Source organism: Anolis carolinensis, chromosome 3, assembly GCF_035594765.1.
Source record: "Anolis carolinensis isolate JA03-04 chromosome 3, rAnoCar3.1.pri, whole genome shotgun sequence".
Classification (NCBI taxonomy): domain Eukaryota; kingdom Metazoa; phylum Chordata; class Lepidosauria; order Squamata; family Dactyloidae; genus Anolis; species Anolis carolinensis.
The window spans coordinates 106,107,788-106,134,610 of record NC_085843.1 but is presented as its reverse complement, the minus strand read 5'-3'; the positions used below and the strand labels follow the sequence as shown (position 1 = coordinate 106,134,610).

Here is a 26,823-nt window from a genome sequence, read left to right as displayed (position 1 = left end):
CTGTGTAATTGGATAAGAAGAAAATACTTTTTTAAAACTCCCTGCCCAATCTCTCAATAGACTTTCTACAATCAGACATTATATGTGTCCAAGGAATCCCCTTCCCTATTTGGAAAAGGCTAGAATTTCCATCAAACTAATACTTTGCTGAGAGTAAATGCCATTGTATTCAATAGAATTTTGCTTGGAATGGATCTCCAAAGAACGGTCTGTGTATTAATATTCCAATGGAGGAATGATTTTGCTTTTCCTATAATAGAAAAATCTAGCATTTGGAATTTACTCTTTGGGATCCTGACCCATTCTTGGTAGGAACTACTAGAGAAAAGGATGGGGAGAGTTTTCTAATAGTATGGATTCCCAATATGAAAAGTATATTGACATTGCAAGCGTACACATGTCTTCTTGTGTTCCATCAAGTTGACTTTAATATATGTTGTCCCTATAAATAAAATGTCTCTCCCTGTTATTAACAGCTGTGCACAGATCTACTTAGAAGTAATTTCTACTGATCTTATTAAAGTTGCCTTCTAAATCCCCACCACTATATAATGAAGTTTGAACTACCCTATGAGTCTACACTAGCCATATAATGTAGTTTCAAACTGCATTATGGCAGTATAGATGGGGCCTAAGTGAGACATCCATTCAGACCATTGGAAGACATTGATTCCTGAAGGAGAATTATGATATCTAACTACTTATGTTTAGTTTCATTTCACTTATCTCCTACAGCTAAAGACATTATACATGACAGAGGGTGCTTCTAGACAGCACTAAATCAGGGGTTTTAAACAGTGGCAAAAATCCCAGGACTTCAGAAGAGGTCCACATACAGACCTGTTAGTCCTGGGATTTCTGCCCCCATTGTCCAGACTTGTTGCTTGGTTCCAAGATTTAGGGACTCCCAAGATGGCTGCCATGGGACTTCCAGTGGAAACCTCAGAAGCTTTTTTTTTAAAGCCCTGGGATGCAAATATAGAGATAGGCTGCAAAAAAATCCGTTCTTTGTCCTGGCCAGAAAAACTGTGCTCTCCAGATGTTTCATGAAGTGTCTGCCAGATAAACAAACCTAATGGGGTAGGACCACTTCTGTCCAACTCAGCACTACACAATGAAAAAGGAACACACATTTTCAAGCCAGGAACAGAACTTTGTCATTATTCACACTTTTTAGAGCCTGTCTGCCTGGCCATCTGTTCAGACAGATTTGGTTGTGTACTTGAGGCATGGAACAATAGGGTGCTGTTCCATGGCTGTTTTTATTATCCACCTGCATGACCTTGGCTCTCAGTATTTACATTCCTCTCCAGCACACCCATGTCCCAATGGCCAATAGTAAGTTTTTGCCACTTACAGCATACACCCAGTAAGGAACCACATGTATAACCCAGCAACATCATCCTGTTTTTCCCTGGCACAAGTACACCACAAAACCTGTCTGCACAGATGGCCAGACAACAAGGTCTGACTGATTACAGTAATGATGGCATTCTGTTCCTGGTTTGAAAGTGTCTGTTCCTGTTTCATCGTGCACTACTTAATATGAAAGTACTTGTTGAACCCCAGAAACTTTATTTTTCTGCCACAAACTTCATTAAACAGGTGAAGGATGAAGTTACTCTTCCAAGGACAAAGTGTTTGCTTTCTACGCAAGTGTCACCTTCTTTTTAGGAACTGACCAATCAGGAACAAACATCTAAATCCCGAGAACAAACCCAGATAAAAAATTATGTGATTTCAGATTGCAGGGACATATAGATATGTGAAGATCAAGATTTATAGCTGAAACTGTGATACTCCTGCACTTGAAAATCTCACATTTTTGCCTTTTGTAGTGATTGCTACTGGGTTTACATGGAACAGTATCTGGCTACCCTTCTGATTGCAGCGGGAGCTCCTGGGATAAAGGTACTGTCTGGATGGGCCCAGAGACACATGACAGGGATGCAAGTGAATCATCATAGATTTAAGGAGAAAAAAAAATTTCAGCACTAAACATCTCGTCGAGAAAATGATTTAGTTTTGCTTTAAAAACATTAACATCATTTTTTTTGGGAGGGGTGCTGAAAACTCCCCAAATTTTCCTGCTTTTCAGGTTGTATACAAGCTCTTGCAATCTCACCCAATGGTTTGAGGGTAATTGTTTCTTGCACAGGGACACAAAAAAGACTTTCACTTATACTTGTAAAAGCTATTGATGTGATTCCCCCACTGCTGCTCAATCACATAGTCCTTTTCGACTCTTTGTGACCTCATGGACCAGTCCACGCTAGAGCCCCCTGTCGGCCGTTGCCACCCCCAGTTCAAGGTCAAGCCAGTCACTTCAAGGATATCGTCCATCCATCTCGCCCTTGGTCAGCCTCTCTTCCTTTCTCCCCCATAGCATACTACAAAATTACAGACTACAATTAAAGCATTTCTATGTATAAGAAAGAAAAAGATAGTGAAAAGGTTGTCACCATCATTGGACTCAGCGGGAAGATTTTGGGAGGGATGTCAGTGGTAAGAGGTTGAGAATGGCCATAACATATTAATGACATATGAAGTTATTGACATGTTAATAGCATCTTATAACATGTCAAAAGCATAATACATTTTGTCACAACAGGGAAAACTTTAGCAAAAGGGAACTAATTAACTAGACTTAACTGTTTGAGGCTTCTACTTCCAACAAATATAGAACACATTCATTTGGATTACAATTGGCAAGTTTTACCTATATAGCATGTGTTTTTCCAGTTGCACAAATACAGAGACTTCTTCAGAAACTCAATGTTCTCTACCTAAGAAAGTGAAAGCTTGCATTTCACAGGACAGGGACAGTGAGACTCTCAAGAGAAGCTACTTTCTGTTGCAAATGGAGTTGGAATTTCATTGTCAGTATTGTATTGCAGTACTCTAGGGTAATTTTTCAGTTTGATGTGCAGGAATTTAACCTCCCAAGCCCTCATTAATGTTAATTGGAGTCAGTGAACTAAATCCCCATGAACTGTGCTGAATATTTACCCTCCTGTCTAATAAACAGAAAATGGCTGCTGTGATACTGGCATTAATGTGTCTCCTTGTTAAAGGATAGACAGGTTTTTGAAATGCTTAAAACTTACCTTGTAAGTCATGCACTGGAGAAAAGCTAACAGAACTAAAATTGTCATTCAAAAATCCCAAACACTGAGCAGAATGTAAAATAATGTGAGGCAAAAACTAAACTGCAAGCAGTAGCTGCTAGAGAAAGGTTAGGAGGAAGAAGTCCTTTGCTTGCTAAAATGTATATTAAGGGAGAGTTATGTGGAGGTGTTTTTTGTTGGTTGATTTTATTTGTTTCAAAGTTCTTAACACAATGAAATGTATTTTGAATCATCTTTCTCTGAATTTCCATACTTTGTGTGTATGGAATTGGTAGAAGGGGGTTATAATTTATACTGATTGAGTATCCCGCATGCATATTAGAACCAGAAGAGTTTTGATTTTTTCTTTATTTTGGAATATCTGTATTTGCATGTGCGCACTAGAAGTGTGCATTTTTTCCTTTGCCTCATAATTCAGATCAAATTTGTTAAATTTTGTACTTATGAGATGATACCGATACGTGGGTGTGGCCTGCACCACAAATTTAAGAATCTAAATTTACACCATACCTTTTCATTTTAGTTTTGTAATTCTCAAAAGGCTCCCAAAGTCAGTTTCCTTTTAAGTGCAAGGAAGCAAAGCAAAGCCAAAAAGGCTGTAAGCGTGGAAGAGTCAGGGTGCGTGTCGTGTGGGTTTCTTCAAACTCCATCAATCATCTTCTCCAGGACCCTGATGAATTGGTGAATTGGCTGCCTCACCAATTCCTGTTCAATGTCAGACTCAAACACATGCGTAGCCTGAAGTCCAAACATTCATTTCAATATCTAAAAACATATTTACAAAGCATAGCAAAAGCCATCGTTCTGAGCTGGCATTTCTCTTCAGCCTCTTGCCCCAGCTCAACTCACACAGAGATAAGAAACACATTCTCCAGTTCGAAGGAAGTTCCAACCTCCAAATGCCGGAAATCATGCCTGATAGGTCATAGCAGGCTGTCAGTCAAAACTAGCCTGCTGTTAACTGTTTCATTACTGAAACACACACTCTTGCCTAACAGCAGAAACACTTGATTTACATTTCATACACATGCAACCATAATTCAACAAAGGCTGCCTCAGTGCCTTGCCTTTTCTCTAAATTAATGGAGTCTCAGCATTAGGAGCAGGAAAAAAGGGAGCAATGTATGCTGGGAACAGCACAGAACTCTGGGGAATTAAGTTTGGGAAAGGAGGAGCTCTATGCCAGATAATTAAGAAGGCCCTGCCCTAAACTACATTTCCCAGAATGCATCAGAATCAGAAAACACCAATCAGGATAGCGGAGAGAGATAATGGTTGAATCTGCAAAGAGGAAGACTGATGGATACTTCTAGTAAGTAAATCTCTGTGCTGGACTGGGAAGAAAATGTTGTTTATAAAAAATTGAAAATTCCCCAAAAATCTGTGGATAAGTGAAACATTCTGAAATTTGGTGGGCTAACAGTGGTAAATGTGTTCTACCATTGTAGCAAGTTTCACACCAATTGTTTTAAAATGAGGGAGAAAGGAGCCCTTGAAGTTCCCCAAATATTGTAAATCACAATTACTGTAACAAACTAGGAACAAATTTTTGTTACTCCCATTATAGTAATGAATTTCTCACTTTAGAAACACTTTAGAAATGAAATGCCAGCACCCCCAATTTTGTAATGACTTTTGAACCATTTAAAAAATGGATTGCGTATCCCTAGTGATTATGTTAATCATAATATGCACATAATTATGGGACCCAAGTCTAAACATGGAATTTATATTTCATACACACACACACACACACACATATACATGCATGCATACATACACAAACATACACCTTATTCATGTAGCCTGAAGGTAATTCCATGAAATATTTTTAAAATATGTTTATGCATGAAACATAATTTGTGTACATTGAACCATCAGAAGGCAAGGCTGTCAATATCCCATTCATCCATGTGAACAATTATGGATTTTCGAATAGTTTGGAATTCCTGGTTTTACTTTAAATCTGATGGAAATTTATTCATTTATTGCTGCCCTGCAGCATCTATGACTGTGCCCCATAAAACAACAGCTCTGATAATTAGGCATTTCCACAGTGGAGATGCACCATGTTGTTGATGCTCACTGAGGTTGTTGTTGGAGAATTGTCGCAATTCATGTGAGCGAAACATGTGAGCACAGCTCCCATTGGGGTTTTTGAATCTACACTCAATGTGCATAAATTGTATTTTTAATTTTAATATTAAAAATTTCAATAAAAGATGGATGCTTGATTTGGAGGTAATTCCCCCTCCCATGATTTCCTCTCAACTTTGATGGCAGTGAGTGATATTCCCATCCTTCTAGCTGGAAAATAACATTTCAAGAGCACAAAAGATATTTTTCTTATATCAGCACATATTCAATCATATCAAGATTGCTTTTGGGGAGCACAGTGTTTATCAGTATTTCCAAATGCACGTGATCCCCCCCACCATCACTACCAACACACACATCTTGATTGCATCAGCTGCTGGAGAGTATCATCAGTTCTCATTTTTAATGTAGAAAGGGCAAACATCAACATAAGCTGAAAAAAAATCCACAGCAAATGCAGCACGCACACTGTACTATGCTTTTAAAAAAAGAAACCGAGGAGGGTTTATTCTGTATCATTTCTAATCTAAGAAAAACTCTGTATTCTCACTCAGTTGCCTCCCATTAATTGGACTGCCTTTTGAATTAAGGCACATGTTATGTTTCTAAAGGCTCAGTCTCGCCACCCTGCTTACATTGGGACATCTTCAAAGGGGAGAAACTCTCTGCTTATATCAGTGGTTCTCAACCTGCGGATCCCCAGGTGTTTTGAATTGTGACCAGATGCTGAGCCCCCCATGCCCAAGATTGGGAAGTTCAACACTGCATGGAAGAAGAAAAAAAGTGGCAGTGACAGCAGGAGGGGAGGAGTGCCTACCATGTACTGTCAGAGTTTTCTACAATAATAAAACACCTAATAGTGTGGAAGAGACTATTCCAGTTATGGAACCAGATACCCTCAGAGAGTGGACTTCCACAAGAGCAACAACACAGACACAGTTCTTTCCAAAAATATGCAGAAAGGCCTTTTCTCTTCTTAGTTGCAGCAATATTGTATATATATCATATATGTATATACAAGATATACAAACTTTGCAGATCTTTCTCTTCACTCCAACAGCAATTCTCAAATGACTCTCTCCAACAACCACCATCTGTTTCTCATCCATCCTCATCAGGGAAACCACAACCTTTATACCTCTCTCATTACATCAGCCTCCACACCCTGATTACAGTGACACAGCACTTTTACATGTGATTAGGCTTGAGATATTAAGCCTGTTATTACTTAAGAAATGCCAGGTAATTTATAAATCCTGACATCTAGCTCTCTCTCACCCACCCACCCCTCTTGGTCCAGTTGCCTGGAATACCACTGTCTGCCTTCAAATCACTTCCTTCCCACTGTACTGCCATTCTTTCTGGAAAAGGGAGGGAAAGTCTGTGGACATGACTGCTGCCATCCCTGCCTCCCTTTTTCAACCTGAACAACACCAACATCCAACCAGATGATGCCCTGGATGGTAGAGGGGTAGGTCGCTGGGGAGTCTTGAGATGGATGGTAAGCAAAAGCCCTGCCTGATGTTTCCTCTCTCTGACAGTGCCCCCAAGGACTGTCTGCATCCCCCAGTGATACTGCTGCTCCCAGAGGGAGTAATAAAAAGGCGCTTCCCTTCCAGTTTTGGAGAAATATGGGCAGGACCTGCTGAGCGTCATCTGATGGTGCTCAGCAGGCCCCATCCAGGCTGTGGCACACACCATTCCAACAACAACATTCTTCTCATTCATCTATCTATCTATCTATCTATCTATCTATCTATAAATGTAATGTGCAATTTTACTATGGAGTAAACAACAAAACCAATGAACCAGATCACACCAGTCATCCAATCTATGTCTTTCAAACAGAAAAAAACCTAGAAAAATAAAGTCCAAATTAGAAGATGTTGAAAAGCCATTTTCTCCCTGGCTGCTGATCAGAAGGGTAGGCCCCAGCCCTTTTAGGCCTCACCCCATCATCTCCTAGCAACCCACCCGGCCACAATGGCGACAGGCAGAGTTAGGCCTCACTTAGGCCTCTTCCACACTGCTGATAAAATACAGATTATCTGATTTGAACTCAATGATATGACAGCGTAGACTTAAGGCCCTTCCACACAGCTATATAACCCAAAATGCCAAGGCAGATATAATCCACAGTATCTGCTTTGAACTGGGTTATCTTGAGTCCTCACTGACATATAATCCAGTTCAGTGTGGATTTTGTACAGTTGTGTAGAAGGGGCCTCATATAATCCAGTCCAAAACAAATAATATAAGATTATAAATGTAATATATACAAATTACTGTGGTATAATAAAACAGAACAATGTAATTGTTATAATCAGGACAGTAAACAAAGAGCAATACTCTGAAAGCAGGGGAATTCCAGAAAGGAAACAATCAGGGACAGCTTTATTTATTTCGTGTCAAAAGCATTATACAACAAATACATTTCAAATAATGGACATTAAAAAAAGAAATCACAAGCAACTAAATAGTTTTGGACCAAAAACGGGCAACAGCAACTGCATTGTCTGTAGCTTTAAACAACTCCTCCTCCGTACATGAGGCAGGGCATTGTGGGCAAGCATACATATGCTGAGTTGTTTGTTCAGCTCCACAGTCACACAAGGTGGAGGATTCCTCCAGGTAGTGCCACCTTGCCAAGTTGTCTTTTGATCTGCCCACTCCACTTCTGAGTCTGTTCAGAGACTTCCAAGTTGCCCATTCTTGGTTTGCCCCTGGAGGAAGACCCTCTTGGGGGGGCCATCCAGTTAGAATTGCCAGGTTTAGCTGCCCAGAGAGACACCCTTGCTGTTGCTGTAGGAACATCAAGAGGAGTGGTGGTTCTCATGAAGCCCTTCCTTGATTTGAGTCTGGTGGGAGGCAGGTGATAGCCATGCAGTGGGTGGCTTTCACAATGTTCGACCTTTTCTCTCTCACCGTTAGCAGTAACTTCCCGTCGCACGTCAGGAGGGGCAATGCCAGCTAACTTGTAGAGTTTATCAACAGGTGTAGGTTTAAGGCATCCCGTGATGATTCTGCATGTTTCATTCAGTGCTATGTCCACCTGCTTTGCATGGGCAGACTTGTGCCAAACAGGACAGGCATACTCTGCAGTTGAGAAAGACAAGGCCAGGGCTGATGTTCTTATTACTTGTGGGTCTGCTCCCCATGCGCTGCCAGTCAGTTTCCACAGGATATTATTGCGTGCAGCTACTTTGTGCTTGGTGTTCATGCAGTGTTTCCTATATGTTAGTGTTCGGTCTAAGGTGACACCAAGGTATTTAGGATGGAAACAGTGTTCGAGCTCTTGGCCTTCCCAAGTAACTTTCAGTTTCCTGTTGGCTTCGCGGTTACATAGGTGGAAAGCACACACTTGTGTCTTGGCAGGGTTAGGCTTCAGGTGGTTCTCTTTGTAGTAGCTGGAGAAATCTTTCAAGGCATTGGTGAGTTGCTTTTCAACTGTTTCAAAATCTTTTGCTTGTGTTTTGCTTGTCCAAAAGCATTGGATCAGGGACAGCTAACACCTCCCAACAAATGATTCCCCAGGCAGGAAGCAGCCAGGCTTTGAAGCTGCAAGGCCATTAAATGCTAATCTTGGTGGCTAATTGCAGCACTCATACTTGTCGAACCAAGACTATTCATTGTCATTCAACCTGCTCAACCAAGGATTCCACAAGGTAGAAAGCGGCCAGGCTTGCAAGCAGCAAGGCTATTCAGTGCTGTCCAACTTGGCCAACCAAGATTTCCCCTAGGTAGAAAACCCCAGGCTTTGAAGCCACAGGGCTACTTCATTCAACCTGGCCAACAAAGGATGCCCCTATGTAGAAAGCGGCCAGGCTTTTAAGCTGCAAGACTATTCAGTTCAATTCAAGCTGGCCAAACAAGGATTCCTCTACTAAGGAATAGCCATGCTTCAAAGCAACTCTTTGATTAAGGATACTACTCCAGCTCTCCAAACAAGGATTCCCCTAGGTATAACACAGCCAGGCACTGAAGCTTCAAGGCTATTCAGTCCAATTCAGCCAGACCAACAAAGGATTAACCTTGGTAGAAGGCAGCCAGGCTTTGAAGCAGTGATACTACTCTGTACTATTGAAGCTGACTAACTAAAGATTCAGCTAGGTAGCAAACAACCAGGCTTTGAAACAGCCAGGCCATTCACTGCAATTCTAGCAGCCCAAAAAAACATTCCCCTAGAACGCAAGTACCCAGCCTTCCAAGCGGCAAGCCTATTCCATTGTATTCAAGCTCACCAAACAAGGATTCTCATAAGAAGAAAATGGCTTTTGAGGCTGCAAGACTATTCACTGGTATTCTACTTGGCCAACAAATGACATGTGGCCGAGCACAGCTTATATATACTCTGATGGCGCAGTGTGTTAAACTGCTGAGCTGCTGAACTTGCAGACCGAAAGGTCCCAGGTTCAAATCCAGGGAGCGGAGTGAGCACCCGCTGTTAGCTCCAGCTTCTGCCAACCTAGCAGTTCAAAAACATGCAAATGTGAGTAGATCAATAGGTACCACTCCGGCGGGAAGGTAACAGTGCTCCAATGCAGTCATGCCAGCCACATGACCTTGGAGGTGTTTATGGACAACGCCGGCTCTTTGTCTTAGAAATGGAGATGAGCACCAATCCGCACAGTCGGACACAACTGGACTTAACGTGAGGGGAAACCTTTACCTTTACCTATATATCTATCTATATCTATAAGCTGTCTGCTCCCTGATTCTACTTTATGGAAGGGCAGGCTATCATCTCACAGTTCTGAAAGAATTTGTTCTGGAGAGATACAACATACAGAAAATTACTGAAGGTCATCAAAATAATCTCAGCGAAATGCGTTCTTTTTCTATCTAGGGCCAGCTTTGACAGGTTTCCTTACAGAACTAGGCTATATCTGACAACCTTATCACAGTGGCACTGTTGCTTAGGTCTGATCCCTTGCATCAAACATAACTCAGAGGTGCAAGTCAAGGAGAGAGAGGTTTCACCTTTTGGGAAAATAGAAATGTAATACACTCAGGAAATGGATTTAATACTGATAATTTCTATCACTTTCAGAGCAGGTATGTTCGGGGCACAAGTGAATTGCAGTGAGAAGTCCCCTATCCCTTCTTTTCTCCTTGTTTGTTTATTTCAATAAGTGGAGGGGAGAGATTTACACTTCACTGATGGGCATTAAATTACTGTGTAATAAGGTTATATAAACATATTATCAATATGCTCTTAGTGTGAAGGTGAAAACAAAGAGACATTTATATCTGTGCAAAGGCCAAAGACATAACTTGCCAATTTATAAATGGCACATGCAGTGAATAAACTTGTTTGTTTTCTGACATTAGACCCACAGAGTACATTAACACAATCATACCTGTCTATCACAGTCAGATTTATTAAAGCTTAGCAGCTCAGTTCTTTTCCCCAATAAACTGCCAATTAAGATGAGTGGCAGCTGGTTACTAGGCTTGCTCAAATAATTCGTTTTCCCCGTTAACCGTTATTAATTCGTTATTTTCGTTTGTTTTGAAGCAATTTTGAAGCATTGGTTGTCCACACGTCTGGATATCGCGGTTTCGAATCGCGAGAGGCCGTTTTTCGTTATGTCGTCGTTTTTTTCGTTAGGAAAAAAAAGCTTTTGCAAATCACCCAAACTCCCACCATTCAGGCCCTTTCCTTTTGCCCCTCAGCAAAAGGGGCGTCACGGGCTCAGCCAATGGGAGGGGGCGAGGGGGAAGGAGGCCGAGGAGGAGGAGGAAGACGGAGGGGGGAAATGGCCGCCACCGCTGCCGCCTCGCCTCAGCTCAGGCCTGGTGTCTCTCTGTGAGGCGAGAAGGCGGCGGATGGAGCCGGGAATGGAGAGACCGAGAGAGACAGAGAGGGGCCCGGCGGTGAGGTTTTGACGTCTATGCGAAGCTAGGCAAGTGGGGTTTATATATCTGTGGAAGGTCCAGGGTGGGAGAAAGAACTCTTGTCTGTGGGAGGCAAGTGTGAATGTTGCAATTGGTCACCTTGATTAGCATTGAATAGCCTTGCAGCTTCAAAGCCTGGCTGCTTCCTACCTGGGGGAATCCTTTGTTGGGAGGTATTAGCTGGCCCTGATTGTTTCCTGTCTGGAATTCCCATTTTCTGGGTGTTGTTCTTTTACTGTCCTGATTTTAGCTTTTCTGTAGCTAAAAATGCATATAAAATTGATTCTATAGGGAGGATAAATGATTGGATTTCAACTCCTACAGCTTAGCTTTCTCTGCCAATAATGGTACCATATCAAACTAAACCTCCCAAGATTCTGTAGCAGTGAGCCATCTTGGATATTGTAAGGGATTTTTTATTATTATTATTATTATTATTATTATTATTATTAGACCTTGCTCCCAGGAAGGTGCCTTCGCTGTGGCTCCCAACTTATCTATCTACCTTTCCACATATTCTCCACATTGTGTGTATGTGTATGTATATTATATATACATGAGCCCCGATGGCGAAGTGTGTTAAAGCACTGAGCTGCTGAACTTGCAGACCGAAAGGTCCCAGGTTCAAATCCCGGGAGCAGAGTGAGTGCCTGCTGTTAGCTCCAGCTTCTGCCAACCTAGCAGCTTGAAAACATGCCAATGTGAGTAGATCAATAGGTACCGCTCTGGCGGGAAGGTAATGGCACTCCATGTAGTCATGCCGGCCACATGACCTTGGAGGTGTCTATGGACAACACTGGCTCTTGGGCTTAGAAATGGAGATGAGCACCAACCCCCAGAGTCAGACATGACTGAACTTAACGTCAAGGGATACCTTTACCTTTACCTATATACACACACACACAAACACACACACACACACACACACACACACATTATGCAGGGACTATATACACAGTATATATCACACACACACCAATTTAACAAAGTTTCAGCCACAAAAACAAAGTTTCTGAAGTAGAACAATGACTTTCACAGTAAAGACAACCCAATTTAACAGGAAATAAGACTTTCAAACCAGGAACAGATTTCTGCAATTATTAAAAAATGGTTTATTATAAAAGCTATGAAAATTCGCCAAAAATCAGAGGATAAGGGAAACGTTCCAAATTTTGGTGAGCTATCAGTGTTAAATGTGTTCTACCACTGTACCAAGTTGGAAGAAGATCACTCAAAAAATGAGGGTGGGAGAGTCCTGTAAAGTCCTCTCCCTCTGTGCTGTTTTTGGGAATTGCGCATGCGCGTCCGCCATTAACGAATTAATTTAGAAAATAACGAATTTTCGTTAATTTCGAATTTTTTGGGGGGCCAAATTCGGAAATACCATCAGAAACGAAAAGCTGCCCCCCTCTAGTTTTGAAACGAGTTTAGAATCAAATTTTTCGTGGATCGATCAAGCCTACTGGTTACTCTGATCTACATCTATGTAAACATTTTGAATGCTTGGTTGTTTCTACCATCTTTGATTTATTTGTTAGCATTGTTGAAAATAGTTGATAATCAAGAAAATCTTTTTACTTTCAGCCCTTTGAAGAACTAAACCAAAAGCTCTTTTTTGCAGTAGGATAGATGAAAAACACATGTTGACTTGTGTCAACTAACAGTGATAAAAGAATCATTAAAAAGGAGAAATAAATTCCATTTTGAAATCTATCACCCACATAAAGTAGCCCAATAAAGAATTGGAGGGCCCAAAGAAATGAACAAGGAGGGGCACAGATATATTCATTAAAATAGAGAAATAAATCCCAAATAGATATAAGAACAATCCAATCCACTTTCCCAGTCAAATTTCACAAGCAGCATTCATTTAGTATCCAAAGACTGGCAGCTGATTCAACGAGCTAGAGACACAGTTCATTCATTCATTTTTGTTTTGAAAATCTCTCTGTGCACTTTTGATGTAACCTTAAACACAGTAGGCCTGTCTCTGGAGTGAGATGAATGATTAGTCCCAAAACCATTTGTTGCTTTTCCTTCCGTCCGTGAATTTATCTCTGCTGAGTTCTCTCGCTCCCCCGCTTTCTCTCGGTTACATTAATGACATTGTTGACTATTGGCTGAATATATGCAGCAGATAATTATACTGCTCAAATTTTTCTCTTACATAATTCAAATGTTGCTTTACTCAGTTTAAAAAGGGGTTCTTTTGTCTGTGGTGTGAGTGGGTTAGTAACCAACCACAGATATGCATGACTACAGATTTTCATTGTTATTCTATTTGAATGGGGCTTTTCCCAGTACAATCAAACCCATGCACACAGACTGGGAATAACAGTCTGCCTTTAATCTCTATCAGATAGGATATTAATCCTATCTGCAAGGACACCAACTTTCCCCCTTTGAGTATAACATACTTGTACAAATTTCTGTATACTGAGGCTGAATGTAGGGTCAATCCCTGTATTTCATATTGTCATCTCTGTTTCTCTCTCTTATTATTCCACAATACCTTTATGCCTTTGGTTCAATTCCAACTGTATTCTGTCTCAGAAAGCAGAAGTATGGGATGCTAATAAGCTCTCGCACAAAAGAAAACATTTACGGGAAAGAGTGAAGTGCTACAGATTATACAGCTAATTTATTTATCATTTTTGTACTCTCGTGGAGTGTTGATATAATCCTGTCAAAAAGCATCATCAACATTAAAAGTTATCCTAACAAAATTCTCTGTCTCTGTCAGATAGACTGTCCCCCTATTTCCTTCTTTCTGATGTGTACAGAAAGGACTCACACAGCAGCACATCATCAAAATATCTAGTGATGTACTAGTTTTTCTAATGAGTTATTGGGTATTTCTTCCAGGGACAACCTGATTAAAAGCACTGACAGTATTTCACTACAATTCAATGGAAGAGGGATAGTTATCTATCAACTACACAATACAAGGAAATTCAATGTTTTCCACCTAAGGCTGGATGCTATAGAATCCTAGGAGTTAGTTTACAATGCTTTTAGCCTTCTCTGCCAAAGAGTGCTGGTGCCTCACTAAACTACAAATCCCAGGATTGCACAGGATTGAGCTATGGAAATTAAAGTGATGTGCAGCTACATTAATTCTACAGTGTAGATGAACTTTAAGATAGAAATGAATAGCCTCACCCTGGATGTCAAAGAAATTTATTTCTTTTTGTTGCTTTGTTGTTGTTTATTTGATCAGATACCTTCAACTCTTCGTGACCTCGTAGACCAGCCCAGGCCAGAGATCCCTGTCAGCCATCATCACCCTCAGCTCCTTCAAGGTCAAGACAGTCACTTCAAGGATACAATCCATCCACCTTGCCCTTGGTCGGCCCCTCTTCCTTTTCCCATCCATTTTCCCCAGCATCGTTATCTTCTTCAAGCTTTCCCGTCTTCTTTTGTTGCTAATGGTATTTAAATTTTACTGTCTGGATTTTACCAGTCTTTGTCAGACCTAGAGGCCACATTCCTAAAAAAATTGATATTCATCCAGACAATTTTAACTGACAACAAAAACATCTTGATAAAAGTAGGCTTTTGATTCTAACATTATAAAAATTTAGTATTATTTTTAATACCTTTGCCTGTTGAAGAAGATAGGGGAGCTTCTAAAAGGTGCATGACATATTTTGTTAACTTTTCTGGTCCAAAAAGGGTATCACTATTCTACAGATTTTTGATGCTTTTTCATTACTTGGTGTGTAAGTTAATTCAATTTGAGCAATGGGGTGGGGTCATATGGATTGAGGCATAATGCTCCAGTTCAAGATTGCTTTTAGTTAACATTTCCCCCCTTTCCATTCTGTGGCTATAGTTAGTCTTGCAGCAGCAAAGCTATATTGGTATATTTCTTTGTCCTTTTGGTTGTTGTTTTTTCTGTCTAGACCTAATAGGCACAACCCTGGGCTTTTTTTATCTTGTTGTGTTGCATTTTATTTGTCTCTTTGATTACCTTATCCCAAAATGCCCATAGACTCACAGGTCCACCACATATGGAAGAATGTCCCTTTCTGCTTCTTACACCTCCAGCAAATTCCTTGTTGTGATTTGTCTATTTTTGCCAATATTGCTGGGGTGATAGAGCATTATAAAACATTTTATATACATTCTCCCTAATGGATCCAGATAGCGTAAATTTTAATCCTTTATTCCATAAGTATTCCCATTTGTCTAATTCTGTTGGTCTTCCTAGGTCCTTGGCCCAGGATATTGTCACTGTCTTGATTCTGTTGTCTTCCATGTTATAGCTTAATATACAGTCATAGAATCATAGAGTTGGAAAAGACCTCACGGGCCATCCAGTCCAACTTCTTGCCAATCACATTCAAAGCATCCCTAACAGATGGCCATCCAGCTTCTGCTTAAAAGCCTCCAAATAAGGAGCCTCCACCACACTCCGGGGCAGAGATGTGCAGCTATACTGACACACAGCTCAGTGAGGAAGTTCTTCCTAATGTTCAGGTGAAATTTCCTTTCCTGTGGTTTAAAGCCATTGTTCCATGTCCTAGTCTCCAGGGCAGCAGAAAACAAGCTTCCTCCCTATGACTTCCCCTCACATATTTATACATGGCTATTATGTCTCCTCTCAGCCTTCTCTTCTACAAGCTAAACAAGCCTAGCTCTTTAAGCTGCTCCTCATTTTTTTTTGTGTCAGGAGCAACCTGAGTCGCTTCTGGTGTGAGAGAATTGGCCATCTGCAAGGACGTTGCCCAGGGGACGCCTAATGTTTTCATGTTTTTACCATCCTTGTGGGAGGTTTCTCTCATGTCCCCGCATGGAACTGGAGCTGATAGAGGGAGCTCATCCGCACGCTCCCCGGGTGAGATTCGAACTTGGCAGCCTTCAGGTCAGCAACCCAACCTTCAAGTCACAAGGCTTTAACCCACTACGCCACCAGAGGCTCCGGTAGCTGCTCCTCATAGGACCCTTGATCATTTTAGTTGCCCTCTTCTGGACACTTTCCAGCTTGTCAACATCTCCCTTCAATTGTGGTGCCCAGAATTGGACATAGTATTCCAGATATGGTCTGACCAAGGCAGAATAGAGGGGTAGCAGACCTATTTATGCAGGCCAAAATCCCATTGGCTTTTTTTCACCGCTGCATCACATTGTAGGCTCATGTTGAACTTGCTGTCCATGATGACTCCAAGATCTTTTTCACACGTAGTGCTGTTGAGCCAGACATCCCCCACTCTGTATCTTTGCATTTCATTTTTTTTCTGCAAAGTATCTTCCATTTGTCCCCATTGAACTTCATTTTGTTAGTTTCAGCCCATCTCTCTAATCTGTTAAGACCATTTTGAATTCTGCTCCTGTCTTCTGGAGTATTGGATATCCCTCCCAATTTGGTGCCATCTGCAAACTTGATGATCATGCCTTCTAACCCTTCATCTAAGTCATTACTAAAGATGTTGAACAGAACCGGGCCCAGGACGGAATCCTGTGGCATTCCACTTGTCACTTCTTTCTAGGATGAAGAAGATGCATTGGTGAGCACCCTTTGGGTTTGTTTACTTAACCAATTATAGATCCACCTAACCATAATTTTGCCTAGCGCACATTTGACTTGCTTGTTTGCAAGAAGGTCATGGGGGACCTTGTTGAGGGACCTACTGAAATCCAGATATGCTACATCCATGGTGTTCCCTGCATCTACCCAGCTCGTAACTCTATCAAAAAAAGTGATCAAATTAGTTTGGCATGATTTGTTTTTGGTAAATCCATGTTGACTATTAGCAATGAACGCATTTGTTTCTAAGTGTTTGCAGGCCACTTCTTTAATGATCTTTTCCAGAATCTTGCCTGGTATTGACCTGAGGCTGACCAGATGGTAATTGTTTGGGTCATCCTTTTTTCCCTTCTTGAAGATAGGGACCACATTTGCCCTTCTCCAATATGCTGGGACTTCTCCTGTACTCGAAGAACTCTCAAGGATGATTGCGAGTGGTTCTGAAATAGTTCCTTCAATACTCTTGGATGTAGTTGATCTGGACCTGGAAACTTGAATTTGTTTAGAGTGACCTGGTGTTCCTGGATGACTTGTTTCCCTATTTGGGGTTGGATTTCCTCCAATCCTTCATGCACTCTATGTTGCTGAGGTTGAGGATGACTTTCTTTTTGTGAGAAGACTGAAGCAAAGAAGGTATTAAGCAGTTCTGCTTTTTCCCTATCTCCTGTCAGAATTTCCCCATCTTGTCCTCTCACAGGCCCTATCGCCTCCTTGTTCTTCCTTTTCCTACTGATGCAAGCAAAGAAGCCCTTTTTATTGTTTTTAATGTCTCTGGCAAGCCTGAGCTCATTTTCCGCTTTAGCCTTGCAAACCTTTTCCCTACAGGAGTTGGCTATTCGTTTGAATTCTTCTTTAGCGATTTCACCCCTTTTCCACTTCTTGTGCATGTCTCTTTTGAGTCTTAGCCCAGTTAGAAGTTCTTGGACATCCATTCTGGCTTCTTCACACTTGTCTTATTTTTATTCTTTGTTGGCACTGTTCACATTTGTGCCTTGAGTATTTCACTTTTGAAAAACTCCCATCCATCTTTAACTCCCTTGTCTTTTAGTTTGGCCTTCCTTTGTATCGCAAACTGCAGGAGGACATGGTCGCTTGCCCCTAAGGATCTTCCCACTTTGACTGCATTGATCAGGTCCTCCGTGTTTGCTAGAATGAGATTGAGAGTATCCAATCCCCTTGTTATCTCTTCTACCTTGTCTGCAGGGCAAGTGAGAAATTTGTTGGACTTTGTACTCTTGGCCGAATTTGTTTTTCAGCAGATATCAGGATAGTAAATTCGCTCATGACTACTATATCTCTTCTTTGTGTCTCTTTGGTCAACTGCTGACAGAAGACTTCATCGAGTTCTTCATCATGGCTTAGAGGTCTGTAGTAGACACTCACAACATGATCATTTTGAGTCCCAGTTTCCTTGATTCCTATCCAGATGCTTTCAAGCCGGTTTCCTGGATTGCAGACTTGCATCTCTTCTGCAATGTAAATGTTTTTGACATATATGGCTACTCTCCTTTGTTCGTTTTCTGTGAAAGAGATTATAGCCCTCAATGGTTACATTCTAGTGATGGGAGTTATCCCACCAGGTTTCAGTGATGCCTATGACATCGTAAGTGTGATGTTGTGCTAAAAGTTGGAGTTCGCCTTGTTTATTTCCCATGCTCTGTGCATTAGTGTAAAGACATGTAGGACCCTGGGACCTTCCCCTTAGCTGTTTATTTGGGATTATTGTGCTCTTGGTAATTGGTCCTTGTTGTGTTTGTGCAACCCTCCATTTAGCCTTATGGCGATTCCCTGTGGGTGTGGGTAAAATACTGTTGGTTAGGCTATTGTCCCCCCCCCCCCCTCCGGGGGACCTAGTTTAAAGTGCGCCGGATGAGGTTTGTAAGTCTATGAGCAAAAGGGTGTTTTCCTACTTGTGTGAGATGCACTCCATCCCTTGTCAGTAGACCATCCTCCTGGAAAAGCAGGTCATGATCGAGGAAGCCAAAGCGTTCTTCCTGACACCATTTTCTGAGCCAGTTATTGACCTGTACTATTTTTCTGGCCCTTGTAGGACCATATCTTACAATGGGGAGAAGGGATATGTATTTATATAATCTGGAGACTAACCCTGTATTTCCCTTTTCCCATATTCTTTCCAATTCTGGTTTTGTTAGGTTTTACAATGTACTGAGTCATGCACTGCTAATGGGCTTCTATTGGGGAATCATTTGGGGAATGTGTTTGGGCCTACTCTAGGTGATTGTCAATGATGCAATCCTGAGTTTGGGTTGGGTCAATTAGTTGGTAACCAATCAATGATTACTATGTGTAATTGTATTGTATATAAGGAACCATGTTCAGTGTAATTTCCCTCTCCCTTTCCTTTTGATGTTGTGAAGTCTATATGCAATTAAACCTGTCTGCAAGAACAAGATACTGCGAAATGTGGTAAGTCTGTAATATCATCTAGACTAGGGGAAAGACAGTAGTAAAAACTGACAATGGCCAGGCATGTGCTCAAGTGTCTACTATGGAAGCAGACTGGAAGACTGAAAGTACTGAGCAGGTGTAAGCTACTGGAAGGCGCTGAGACTCTGCAAGTATAAAGTTAAGTCTTATCAGGTTTTATAGTTGCAAATCCCACCCTCACATCTGGAAGACAGTTGTGCTTTCAATTAAAAATTTTAGCTGCTCTTCACTTTCAGTTTTACACTAAGAATGTGGTGGAAATTCAAAGAGCTACTGAATTCCTCAGCATTTTCCTTTATTATGTGGCAACGCTATCTTATTATTTATTTATTTATTTATTTCCAATATTTATATCCCACCCTTCTCACCCAAAGGGACTCAGGGTGGCTTACAACACTGGCACAATTAGATGCCTATACAAAAACAATCAACAATGCATAAATCAGTTAAAAACAATTAAATACAATATAAAATTACAGTATATAAATTTTAAAAATATATATGCTCAGATCCGTTCATCCGAAAACCTCGTGCCTTATCCATAGGTCAGTCTGTGTCATCTTTATTGTTTATTCATTAAAAGCCTGGGCAGATAGCCATGTTTTTAGGGCTCTTCTAAAGCCCAAGAGAGTTGGAACTTGTCTGATCTCTCTGGGGAGGGTGTTCCACAGTTGGGGAGCCACCACCGAAAAGGCCCTGTCCCTCGTTCCCACCAGTTGCATTTGCGAGGCAGGCGGGACCAAGAGCAGGGCCTCTCCAGATGATCTTAAGGATCTTGCTGGCTCATAGGAAGAGATATGTTCGGACAAGTAGATTGGGCCAGAACCGTTTAGGGCTTTATAGGTCAAAACCAGCATTTTGAATTGGGCTCGGTAGCATATTGCAGCCAGTTGAGCTGTCTTAGCAGGGGGGTAGTACGCTCCCTGTATGCTGTCCCAGTTATTAATCTGGCTGCCACCCATTGTACTAGTTGGAGCTTCCGGGCCGTCTTCAAAGGCAACCCCACGTAGAGAGCGTTGCAGTAGTGTATATCTGAAAAATGACCATTGGTGGGCCACATATTTAATTTTACGAACTAAAGTAGTAAACATTATTCAATAAAACAATGAGGATGCTTGACTCTTTAGGGATTTTCAGTTTTTGAAAGCCATCTTGTGACATGAAGATAGCATTTCCCTGAGTTCTAGATGCAGATATGAATTATTGCACCTTTATATTGTTGATCTAAAATGTTACACATTCCCTTGAAATACAAATATTTTTATTTGTTATCCTTAGCTGAGAATGATAAACAGCATCCACTTCAACTTTGTAAATCTAATGATATAATTCTTTGATAACTTCAACAAAAGGTTAAGCAAATTTGCTTCTGACTACTAAATGTCATCTTTCATATCTTTATCTTACACATATTGATTTTCATCTAATTTATTTGTCTACAGAACTCCAGCTCATGTTTCATTTCACAGCATTCATTTCTATGATGGGAGGGTATACGCAAATGTTAGGAGAGTATAAATTCTGTATGTCAAATGATTTTTTTTTGCTAATTAAATTAGATACCAAACGACATAAGCTATTATGCAATTTATTTATTTATTTAGCCAATATATCAATAAGTATGTGATTTCCCAAGCAATACTCCTTTAAATCAGGAAAATAGTAACCACATGCATTTTCCTTAGATAATTATAAATAGTATTTGTTGGCATGTGGTTATTTTTTGAGGAAACTAGCAATAGATTAATTTTGCCTCCAAACTGTGCTTTTATTCAGAATAAGCAGGGGCACAATAACATGTCCCTGTTCACTTTAATCTATCAGGAAAGTGTAATAATTAAATTTGTCTTGCTGTGGATCCCTTGATGAAGTATTCATTACCTGCTCTGTAGCCTCCCCCTCCTCCAGCTTCTGTTATTCTTACATTTCAGTGATTTTCATTTTCTAAATATTGTTCACTTTTCTTTAGGGCACAAACAGCAACTTTCATAATTCCTGGTTTCACACATCTTCAGTTAAGGCCAGTCTTTCAGTTTAAAAGCAAAGTTAAATTTTAAATCCCATGATATGATATCTTACTTTGAAATTCAGCATTCAGGTTACTTGATTCTATGACCTGAGATCCTCCACTGGAAGATGTATTGCAAAGATCCACAACATTCCCTTCTTTTGGAGTCTCTTTTCTTCTGTAGGCTTTTATTTCCATTTCCCTTCCATTGAGTAGCCAGTGGAGATGACTAAGGAGGTCTGTAAGGAGGTATCTGGCCCTACCCATAGAGCTGGGAACACACTAGATTTGGTTTCTGCCAAGGACGAGAGGAAAGCGGTGGTGTGGAGGAGGTGACCATTGCTCCATTGCCATGGACCAACAATCACCTGATCAGGTTTAGACTTACTGTTTCCCCTAACCTCAGCAAGGGTGGAGGACCAATTAAGATGGTCCATCCCAGGAGGCTTATGGATCCAGGAGAATTCCTGGCAGTTCTTGGGAAATTTCCTGCCACCTGGGTAGGTGATCCTGTTGATGTTGGTCATTCTCTGGACCAGGTTTTGGCATTGGCCAGGGAAGCTTTCACACAATTAAAACTTACACGCCAGTTGTGCTCGTACCTGGGGAAGTCAGACTTGGCCACACTCTTTTTACATCCCAAATAGATTACTTCAATGTGCTCTACATGGGGTTACCTTTGAAGACTGTTTGGAAGCTTCAAATGGTCAAATGGGCAGCATCCAGATTCCACAGTGGCATACAGGGAGCACACAACCCTCCTGTTATGCCAGTCTGCTACCAAGCACAATTAAAAGTGCCGGCTTTAGCCTCTAAAACCCTAAATGGTTCTGCCTCAGCCTACCTGTCCCTCTATGAATCACCTCAAAGGTTAAGATCATCTAGAGATGCCCTGCTTTCGATCCCACTCCCCTCGCAAGCGCTACTGGTGGGGATGAGGGACAGATCCTTCTCAGTGGTGGCCCCTCATCAGTTAAACTCCCTCTCTAATTAAATCAGGCCAGCCTCCTCTTACCTGACCTTCAGGAAAAAAACTCACTTTCCTATTAATATATTGTTCCACCACTTTCGATCTATCATGCTTCTTTATATAAAATAAAAAATACTAATGACAAAAAAAAGATGTGGCTGTGGGACCAAACATTCAACCAGTAATTGAAGCAGTGCAATAATAACGAATTAATGGACTATGATTTGAATTTGTGTGATTTTAATTGATGTTTTAATCATTAGTGTTAAAATTGGTGTTTTAATTGTATGGATTTTAATTGTATTTGTTTAAATTGTATTTGTTTATTTTGGATTTATATGTTCTGGCATCAAATTACTGCCTGTTATAAGGCTGCCCTGAGTCCCCTTCAGGGTGAGAAGGGCAGGGTACAAATGTGGGAAATAAACAAATATATAATATGTTTTTGTATAACTGGCATGGAGTGGGTTTATTGCTGGAGAGGAGAAGCAACCCTAGAAATTAATTGCTAGATTTGTCCTTCCCTATTTCAGAATTTGGAACAAACTTGTGCTGTGTATTATTATGGCTTCATGACATTTGGAGGTTTCTGTGCATTATATCAGCAACATATATACTGATGATGAAATGTAAAATACAGTAGATGATAAAAATAATGAAGTATTGTTTAACTTTAATTATACATTTTTGCTATGAAATGCATGCAATTGATAGAGCTAAACCATCTGTTAATTCTTTGAGATTTGCATTTTGTGTAATAATTGTTGTGGTGCTATTGTTTTGTATATTTTCTGATCACTAGCTGTTGAAGCAGTGTAATCATGGAATGTTTGCCAGGTCAACAGGTGAACAACAAGAACATATGACTTTAGTAAGCAAACATCAAGTACACATATAACCTCGGATAATAAACATGTAGCTATAACTTGTTGAGGAACCAAATGATTAAATATAAAATCCAAACATGTTTTCAGGTTATTTGGCAGCAGAAAAAGAGATTACCAAATACTCTTTGAATAGCTCCAGCAATGTGTGAGTCTCAGCTGCCAATTATAAAGCTTTAAGAAGCATAGCTAAATATGCTTCTTGGAGCATGTCAACATGCAAAGTACAGTAGAGTCTCACTTATCCAACACTCACTTATCCAACGTTCTAGATTATCCAACGCATTTTTGTAGTCAATGTTTTCAATATATCATGATATTTTGGTGCTAAATTCGTAAATACAGTAATTAAAACATAGCATTAATGCTTAATGAACTACTTTTTCTGTCAAATTTGTTGTATAACATGATGTTTTGATGCTTAATTTGTAAAATCACAACCTATTTTGATGTTTAATAGGCTTTTTCTTAAACTCTCCTTATTATCTAACATATTCGCTTATCCAACATTCTGCTGGCCCGTTTATGTTGGATAAGTGAGACTCTACTGTAGCGTCTTTAATGAAAGAAAAGTCTTTACATTTAAACGTGGTGATACTGCTCTTATTTTCAAACCATGGAGTACTAAAACTTTAAATATCAAATATGCATAGCATGAATAATGCCACATATTGGCATTCAGGCTGCCTACTAAATAACACTGAAATCATTTGTCAGTATCATATACAGAAACACTGTTTCTACTCAGCACGATATAAGAAGTGTATAACTCCCTGCCTATTTGCAGTTCTTTATAGTATTTTATGAATGAGCATAAAATGTATTGAAACATTGGGTTTGATTTAATTGCAATAAAATAGTATGTTATTTTAAAACAGTTTTTCTGGATAGAATACTTTTACCCCAATAAATTTTTATCAATACACCTTTATTTTATTTTTAATTTAGTTGATTTTGTTGTTATAATTCGGTGTAGCCTTAAATCCTAATTTGGGAAGTAACATGGGAAATTTTCTGATCTGATGCGGATAACAATGTGGCCAGCGACAGTCATTTGTCTAAACTATAAAGTAAAACAGAGTGAAAATTAAGAATTAAGAAAGTTAGTTCTGTATACCTTGAATATTATGCAGTCATCAGTATTTAGAGCACCAACAGAACTAAATTGAAATCTGCCAGGTAATGCCTACTTACATAATTACTTATATTTATTTTTTTATTTATATGATATTACTATGTGGATGCCTTAAACCTACACCTGTTGATAAACTCTACAAGTTAGCTGGCATTGCCCCTCCTGACGTGCGACGGGAAGTTGCTGCTAACGGTGAGAGAAAAAAGGTCGAACATTGTGAAAGCCACCCACTGCATGGCTATCACCCTCCTCCTACCAGACTCAAATCAAGGAAGGGCTTCATGAGAACCACCACTCCTCTTGATGTTCCTCCAGCAACAGCAAGGGTGTCTCTCTGGGCAGCTAAACCTGGCAATTCTAACTGGATGGCCCCCCCAAGAGGGTCTTCCTCCAGGGGCAAACCAAGAATGGGCAACTTGGAAGTCCCTGAACAGACCCAGAAGTGGAGTGGGCAGATCTAAAGAAAACTTGGCAAGGTGGCACTACCTGGAGGAATCCTCCACCTTGTGTGACTGTGGAGCTGAACAAACAACTCAGCATATGTATGCTTGCCCACAATGCCCTGCCTCATGTACGGAGGAGGAGTTGTTTAAAGCTACAGACAATGTGGTTGCTGTTGCCCGCTTTTGGTCCAAAACTATTTAGTTGCTTGTGATTTCTTTTTTTTATTTCCATTATTTGAAATGCATTTGTTGTACAATGCTTTTGACACAAAATAAATAAAATACTATGTGGATCATGTGTCTGGGCACTAGATTTTCTGTTTGAAAATCTTAGTACATCTAGTATCAAGCTGTAAATGTTATCTTTTGGCCTCTCTCCTCTACCTCTGATGGTGGAAGAAGTCCATACCACAAGGAAAAGGACTCTAGCTACATTTATTTCTCCTTATTCTGGGGACCTGTCTTATATTATTGTCAAACAAACTATTCATCAGAGATTCCAGACAAAATACATGTTGCATTCCATGTTACCTTTAATCGAGATAGAGATAACACAAGCAATAGATGGGGTGTGTAATGTGATTAAGAGTGCCCATTGGATTGCGGTGATAAAAATGAATGTACTTCCAAAAATGCTATACTTGTTCCAAAATCTTCCCATTCTCAGAAACATTAAAATTTTTAAAGAATGGAACAAGGATTTACTAAAGTTTGTGTGGCAAGATAAAAAAAAACCCAAAATTAAATAAACAAACATGATAGATGTGAAACAAAGGGGAGGCTTTGGCCTCCCCGACCCTAAGCTTTATTATGAAGCATGTGGACTAGTATGGTTTAAAGAATGGACAACATTAAAGAAGGAAAGACTTTTAACACTGGAAGGTCATGACCTTAGAGTTGGATGGCACTTGTATCTATGTTATGAATGAAAAAGAGTGGAAAAACTTTGGCAATCATTTTATAAGATCTGATCTTTTGAAATATGAGAAGGATATAAAGAGAGATTTTACACAAAAATTCCCTTATGGATTTCTTCTTTAAAGGCGAGACAAAGAAGGTTGCTGGGCTGGTTGCAATGGCCAACTTATAAAGAAATGTTGATAAAAAAGAATGATACATTTCACCTTAAATCACAAATCAAATATTTAAGAACTTTTCTTGGTTCCAATACCTTCAGTTAAAAGAACAATACAATACAGAGAAGAAGACTGGTTTTATTGACAAAGATTTTGGGAAAAAGTGATGAATATGGAGAAGAAGACGATAACAAGAATATATAATAAACTTCTGGAATGGTCCACCAAAACAGAATTGGTAAAAAAAACTGTATGATAAAATGGCCTACTAACATTGGGAAATCAATTAAATTAAACGAATGGGAACTCATGTGGAATAAAAAATTAAAATATTCATATGCAATAGATCTAAAAGAAAACTGGTACAAAATGATATACCGATGGTACTGTGATGACTCATGGGCCTTGTAGTCCTGTTCCTAGTACTATTGTGACAGACGAAGAGGAAAACATGGGATTTTTGCCGGTTCAGCCAGAGCCGGAGACTCCTCACCTGCAGGATGTTGATGTTTGTCCTCAAGAATTCAGCCAAACAGGCCTTGGGCAGAACTCCCCCCGTTTCCCAGAAAAGAATCTTATTCCCGGGAAAGGGGAAACAGAGAGGCTCATCGGAGGAGTTTACGCATTGCTGCCAGAAATCAAGCTGATTAGGCTTGCTTCCCTTGGGAAATTCTAAGGAGTCACACATCTGGACAGAGTTGGGTTTCGCTTCTCGTTCTCTAGGGAAAGAGTTCTGTTGGCGGGAAAACGAGACCCAATATAGGTGCTTAGCGCCAGGGATACTTTGCAGAGTCAATTGTTCAGCTTGAGGAGAGAGATCGTGTGTGGACTTCGTAATCCCAGTTCCTTGTTTCCCGGATCAAGTTTCCAGCCTTGCCTTGTCTCACGGACTTCCTTGGACTCTGTTCATGTTTCATGTTTGCCTCGTCTTCTAGTCACGGATCCAGCCAAGAATCAAGTTTATTTTCCAGCCTTGTTGTCTAGCTACATTGGACTTTAAGGACTCTGTTGTTTCCCCACACTATTGCTTGGCAAAGTGTGTGTTTCGGTCAAGTGGATTAAAACTTTGGACTCTAATATCTTATATTGGACAATACATTTCTGGACTATATTTGACCTCATCTGAAAGGTCTACTTCTGAACTATATTCTTCACTTGTTTTTATTGTTTTTATATATTACCTTAATAAAGATATTAGATAGAGAC

General features: G+C 40.2%; 1 long non-coding RNA gene across 1 annotated transcript in view; it reads right to left on the bottom strand.

The window, feature by feature from the left end:
- The window catches only part of LOC134297527 (uncharacterized), a 47,506-nt gene extending 42,671 nt beyond the window's left edge, over positions 1–4,835 (bottom strand). Inside the window, exon 1 of the long non-coding RNA XR_010004295.1 lies at positions 3,639–4,835. This is a non-coding gene — a long non-coding RNA (uncharacterized LOC134297527). The remainder of the gene's footprint in view (positions 1–3,638) is intronic.
- Positions 4,836–26,823: the final 21,988 nt, after the last annotated feature.